This window comes from Danio aesculapii, chromosome 20, assembly GCF_903798145.1.
Source record: "Danio aesculapii chromosome 20, fDanAes4.1, whole genome shotgun sequence".
Lineage (NCBI taxonomy): Eukaryota > Metazoa > Chordata > Actinopteri > Cypriniformes > Danionidae > Danio > Danio aesculapii.
In genome coordinates this window covers 31,899,384-31,906,793 of record NC_079454.1, presented here as the reverse complement: position 1 = coordinate 31,906,793, position 7,410 = coordinate 31,899,384, and positions in this window count along the sequence as shown.

Here is a 7,410-nt window from a genome sequence, read left to right as displayed (position 1 = left end):
GCAGTAAAGGATGTGACAAGGTGCATGTGTGCCCAGACTAGCAGAAAAAAATGTATTGTAGACAGTATTGTTGTATTCATATTAGTTTGGTATTACTATAGGTTTTTATTTTATTATATTTACATTGATTAATTCAGAAGCTACTTTTAAATAACAAGAACATTAGAAGCGATCAGACCAGCGAAAGAGGCTTTGTTTAACGCAGATCCTATTGATGATGTGTAGATGGAGAACAGAAGAGGTTCAAGCACAGAACCTAAAGCCACACCAAAAGTAGATGTTAAAACATAAAAGGGGTTCGCACACTGGCTCCGCAAGTCTGCAGCTGTCCCTGGCACCCAGCCATGACTCAGGACACTGTTCATTTTTCTGCCATGCCACAGAGCGCCATATGAACAGTTTCATTTTAAATAACATATGAATGTGCGCATCTGGTGTGCGATACTTTTAACTGTCATGTGCGTGCAGTGTTGCGGCACCGAGTGGCGCATCCGGTGTGTGACCCAGCCTGATCTCACGAGAAAACGCAAGTATTTTACATTTTGTCAGTTTAGTGGCTAATGAGTTCAGTCGTACGATTTTAAAAAGGAGGCGTGGCACCCAACCCCACCCCTAAACCCAACCATTAAGCAAATCGTTCTAAATAGTACGAATTAGATCATACGAATTGATAGGAATTAGCCACAAAATGTGCGACCTGCTTTAGATTCCTCACCTCTCCCACAATAGTGACATTTCAGGTGTATTGCTTTGCTGTTTATAACAACGGCCTAGAATTGGCATGGACAAAGGGGACATGTCCCTACCAATATCCACCAATTACTAAAATGTCCCTACCAATAATTTAATCGACTTCAAAATAAATAACGCTCCATCAACCCTTAGTAACCTACATGTGCACAAAGTCAAGTTTGCTACGAGTTCACCGTAATACTATTAACCAAGGCTGTGCAATTCATCGAAATTCAGATTCAGTTTTGGCCTCCATGGTTATGCGAAACAATATTCGGGATAAAACAGTAAATTGCATCACACACCTCTCTAAATTTCTCTACATTCATACCTCCTCAACACCCATCTGCAGTAAAGTCATGTAAATTGACTTTTGCAGCATGGGACGTGATTGTTATTTGTAATATTAAGTGTTTATTTTATGTTATTAAGTACGTTATTCATGTTTTTAAAAGTGCGAAACAGAATTTGTGCTGCTCAGTGTTCTGTACAGTGGGACGTCCTTGGTTTAATGCTTGTGTGTAATTTACTGTTCCACAAATTTCTCCATTAGCGAACTTGATAAATTCTCACTACTGGCCCAACATAAGGACAGATCAAGCTTTATCAATGGTTCTTATGGAGCATTAATTTTCAGTAAATTTGTGGTAATTAAATTATATTTCAATATTTAGAATTTGAGGTATTATTTAAAGTTTTATTGAAACTAAAACTGTTTAAAATCATATATTTTTATAAAATCAAATAAAGCTAAAACACACAAGATAATACTACCAATGTCATGCAAATAAATACATATAGTTTATGAATAGTAAATAAAACAGGTTATTTCTTAATGTACTGGATTGCACATTCTTATCTCATTGAATAATTTAATGTGAAGTTTATTTATAAACTAATTTCGATCACGTGCTTATGATTGTCCACGGCTGGTCCTGCATTAGCTAACACTTGATTCACCAATCGGATGATTCTTAACTCAATATAAAGAACTAGTTTCTTACCTCTGGATCTTCGTCTTGAAGAATCATCCTCCCTTGTTCTACCCGTGCTCACGTGGGTTTCCCCCGGGTTCTTCAGTTTCCTCCCACAGTGCAAAAACACATGACCTAAGTAAATTGAACATTCTAAACTGGCATCATAGCCGAACTTAGTAAACTGTAAATCGCTCATTAGCAATCTCTTTATCTGTCATTATCGGAAACAAGTCAGGGGAGTTCATCGAGATCTGCCTGAGCTCAAATTCCCCTCTCGCCCTGCCCAGGGCTCAAGGATCTTATGAGCTCAGGGCTCTCTTCCAGGACAGCATGCCTAACAATCTTTATTATCAATCATCAGCTAAGTGTGAACTCTTAAAATACATTTTAATGTTTAGGGTACTTTTGTTTAAGTAAATTAAGGCCACAGAATGTCAGAAATGCAATGCTAGTGAAATTTATATTGAATTAAGGTGATCTATAGTCACAATCTCTCATAGAACATTCCACTGGTCTTAAAAAACATGTATGGAATCATAAGATGTTGTTCAGCAACCATTATAAATGAGAAATCTACTGAGTTACAGAACAATCAACCAACGTCTCAGCTTGGAAAACTAATTTATGCAGTACAAACCCTTGGTCTACCACCACATTTGATCTCTCAAAAATAATAATGGGACACTTTATATAATTTATATAATGCAAAGAAAACACTGTCCTGTTCTAAACCCAAACCCTTTATTATAAGCACTATACCGGTATTTTTGGTTGGGCAAAAGCACCACATTCAGTAAGTTTTATGTACAGTAATAAAAATATATAATACATTAAAAAGAAACACACCTCACTGTGTAAAAATATACTGTGCAGAAGAGAGACAATAACTTCAAATAAGAGGATTCATTTTCTACCGTCTCAGAGCAGAGACATTTCCATTATACTGAGTACTCCTAAATCAAAGTCGGCCAAGTACATTTACTCTGCATATACTATATTAACAAAGTAATTGTAAACTAATTGTAAAAAAATGTCATTCTTTGAGTACCAGCAATATAATGATGTTACTTGAAAGGGGTGTCATCATCAACAGACGAAAAACTTTATACATCTCATGATTTTTAATTTATTTATTTACTTATTTGCAAACATTGTAATGAATGTTTTATTTCCATGTGCCGTAGCATACACAGTAAAACCCAAAAAAGTTAAGGTAACTCAAACCATTTGAGTTAACCGATTGCAACAAACCATTTAAGTTAAAAACTAATCCTGAAGAGTCCTGTGAACTTGATCTTTTTGAGTAAATGAAGCAATTTGAGCACAGAAACCTGATAAATGAAGAGAACTCAAACCAACCGAGTACTGTAAAACCTATTAAGTAAAGGCAACACAAACCGTTTGAGGATACTGATTGCTACAAACCATTTGAGCCAAAAAAAAACTAAAACGAATCTATACGAGTACTGTTAACTTACTCCATTTAAGTTAAGGTTATGAGGTATTTAATTAACTCATTACCTTCAACACTGAGTTCAAATGAGTAGAATTAACTTTCAGTAAATTTAGAGTTAACTTAACTCATTTCATTAGATAAAGTTGACTGTTGGGTTTTACAGTGTACCAATCACAACAGACTGGGTTATCAGAACAGAGACGTCTCTCTGAAAGGAAAGGTTCAAACAGACTGTATCTTTGAACAAAACTATTCAGACATTGTAACAAAAGAGATGATGCTGCAGGCGATGAAGGTGTATTTTGACCTTAGATGAATGGAAACATGAAACCTGAAGAAGAGCTCAATAACGGAGGTCATTTGACATCTTTGATTCCTTTGACTATCTGGTGAAATAAGTTGAAGTGAAGTTAGTATCAATAGAAAAAGAAATTAAGAGAGTAGGCGAAGGTTTTCTTACTGACAAAAGACTGTTTGTTTCCGACTTTCAACACACTAAATCTATCAAACTATTACGGAAAACACAAAAACTTATCATTTATATAGAGTGTAAATAAGGAGACCACAAGAAAGATGGAATAAAAAAACAGTGCATAAGAAAAAACTGAAAAAAAAGGTCACAACGTTCTTGGAAAATGAGAGGGTGGTGTTAGAAAATGAGCAGCAGACAGATAGGCTGGTAAAAGAAGGAGGGCTGAGTTTGATGAATAGATGTTGGTATTTTCCTTCTTTCCTTCCAGAAGCTGAAGAAACTCTACTCTTGACTGCAAGCCTGTCTACTTTACGAGCCATGGTGGAAGGAAGCAAACTCTGGCACTCTGAATTTAAGAGCAAAAAAGTAGGCCACACCAAAACATGTCATCAGTCAGAGTTGGAAAAAGACAAGCGTTAAAGCGTTTTTCCAATGAACATGCAGAATTTGAGAAGAAAACGTTGCCGTTTCTGCTGCACCTGAACCTTATGGAAGCCACAAACTGAGGACTTTTTACAATGATCAAATGTGTCACTAGATGATGAATTACATCAGGCTTTGGCAACTCACAGAGTTTTAACAAAGTCTGTGCCTAAGGGATTTCTGAATCAATCTTACGCCTCATTTCATGACTCAGAACTTAATCGTCTTAAGTTTCTAATAGCAAATTTCACGTTTCATTAGAAGTGAATTTAGGTGGCACAGAATAACAAATGTCAGTGAGAGAAATCAGATTCAAAACAGGCTGAGAGTGGGCGTACAAAACTCAATTCACATCCTCATGGGTCGTGTTTTGGCCTCTAAGTTAATAAAGGTTTCGAATTGCACCAAACACAAGGACTCAAAGGGTGTCCTTTGGATCAGAAATCTTGGTCTGGCCCTTAACAAAAGGAAAACAGTCCACTGCTAACGCAGGATCGCCAAAAGGCAAATGCATAAACCTGCAGGAAAAGAATAAAGACACTTTACTGGAGAAGCCTTCACAATGCTTTTTCTGTGTTTTCATTTTAAGGGAAATGAAGAGAGTAGAAATGATTTTCAAAGGACATCGCCAGGACAGAACTTGCCAGAACACTGATTTAGATAGGGAATAAACAAAAGAAACATCCTTTAATCTGTTACATGACAAAATATTTCCAAAAAGTGCTTGTGTGTGAATTACTCACTCTAAACTCTTCTATCACTATATAACTTAATGCAAATCTTTTAATAAGGAAATAAATAAAAACAGAAACTGTCCAAAATCATATCAATGGAAAGTTTACAGAATTTAAAGTAATAGTTTATCCAGAAATTTAAATTACTCTATAATTTACCCACCCTCAAGCCGTCCTCGGTGTACATAACTTCTTTCAGACAAACTCTGGAGTAGCCTAATTTTAAAAATGTATACTGTATACAAGACTTAGATATGATAAAAATAATACGAATGCATCATGAAACTAATCCATATGTCACCAGGGGTTTAACGAAAGACTTAAAATGTGGATATTTTTATAACAAAAATATTTCCAAATTTTAAATGATTATAAACTCAAATCTTAAACCTGCTTCATATTATAATATAATATATATATGATAATATATGCGTTAACCCTCCTAGTGGTGGTTTAATATGGGGTTCAATATGGGGTGAACCATTTCTTTTGTACTACAGAGTCTGTAATCTGGTGTTTATAAATTAATTGTCAATTCAAGTATAAAAAGGTGATAATAATAATAAACTGGCTAATACAACAACCAAACAACAATCTCAAATGCCACATAAAAAGCACGTTTAAGTACGAAAGCAAAAACGTAAACAACCAACAGGAGCAATTACTACTACATTCACATTACCTTTCCTTGGTGGAAACATCTTTAAATGCAACATTCACTGAACAATCCTTTGAAATCTGGTCAGTTCTTGCAAAATCTGCCATCCATTTTACACCTGCTGGTATTTGGCACCCTCTGCTGTTGCTATAAGGAGAAACATTTCATAAGCAGCGACGCTTTAATACTTAAGTTTTATAAAAGAGGTATTTTAAGAATATTGAAAACCTGTAACTATTGACTTCCATAGTAGTTGTTTTTCCAACTGGGTGTCAATGGTTACCAGTTTACAATATTCAACAATCTTTTGGTATTCAGCTGAAAAAAACAATCTCATTAAAGATTATCCACTTGAGGAAGAGTAATTTGTGAGTAAATATTTATTTGTGGGTGAGCTACCATTAACATCTATTTTATGCAAAATACAGTATCCAAACACACTAATTATTACTTGGTCTTAAAGGAAAAGTTCATCTAAATATATATATATATATATATATATATATATATATATATATATATATATATATATATATATATATATATATATATATTAAAATGTAATCCCTTCGACAATCCAAGATGTTTGCAACTTTTTTTCTTCAGTAATACATTAAAAAAGATTTCTATTATTTATTATTAATCCACAGCTCAAACTTTTTTTTAAATCTTAAAGTATGAGAAGTCATTAATCTTCAGGGTAAACTTTTTTTCTTTTTTTTTTTGACTCGCAAAGTGTCAGCAGTACTTAATTTTTATGTTAATGAATCATCAAGGAGCTCGGTTTCAGCTAAAAATATACTTTATTGATCTGTTGATTTAAAATAAATTTGAAATGGTTCCAGGGTGAGCAAATTAACAGCAACATGTACATTTTAATATTATTCTCATTTTAGATTAACAATATTAAAACAAATCTTAATATAAAATGTAAGTTTTACATATGGGTCATAATCACTATAAAGTGCCTTTGAGATCTCAGAATTTCAAAACAAAAAGTTAGAGATTTTTGATTTTACTACATAGTTGTTGTATTAATTACACCTTAATACAATGAAATTAATGTTGGTGAAGCTCCAGCCCTTTTTATAAATAAACTGCAAGCAAACAAAGAGTTAACAAACCTCAAATTGTGTCAACCCTTTCATGGACAAATTCAAAGTATAAGTATATATTTTTTTATTGCAGTGTGATTATAAAATGAATTTTTCGGAAAGGTAATGTGTCCCTTTACCAACCCAACTTTATAGATTATGGAAAAAGTCTATTTATAATAATGAAATAATGGACAAAACAATTATTTCCCAACAAAATATGCAATCGCTGCACATTCTTATCAAATAAAACCCAAGATCTAAAATATTGTCAGACTTTCAAACAATATTAACTGGCCCTTATTGGTTACTTAAGAAATCACAGAAGATATTTTGCTAAGTTTATAAATAATTAGTTTATTTTCATAAAAGTAGAACATGACGGTGAAAAACAGGATGACAGGGTGGAATTTGACATGCTTTTATTTCAAATAGTCAACGACCTTTATTATATGGAGTTTTAAAGAATATCCTTTATATAGACTGAGGCAGATATTGCCTGAAGGTTTGTATTGTCCACTCATGTATTGCATCAACAGATATAGTATATGTGTATAAGTGTTGTACCATAAAAACATCAATTAATTAACAATACATAATTAAATAAATAAATAAAGTGTCAATAACAATGAATATGCCCACCCTATCCAGGAAGGATCTGTGACAGGGTGGACCAGTGGGAGGATATTTTTGAATAAAGATAGCATTTATTCAACACAGGTTGTACATGCAGTTGGCAAAGTGTTTCCCTATTAAAGCTCTTTGTACACAGTTTGAGAGCTATATTTTTAATTTCTGAATCTTTTTAATATTAATATTTCACTGGGGCAACGCAGTGGCGCAGTAGGTAGTGGCGCAGCGACC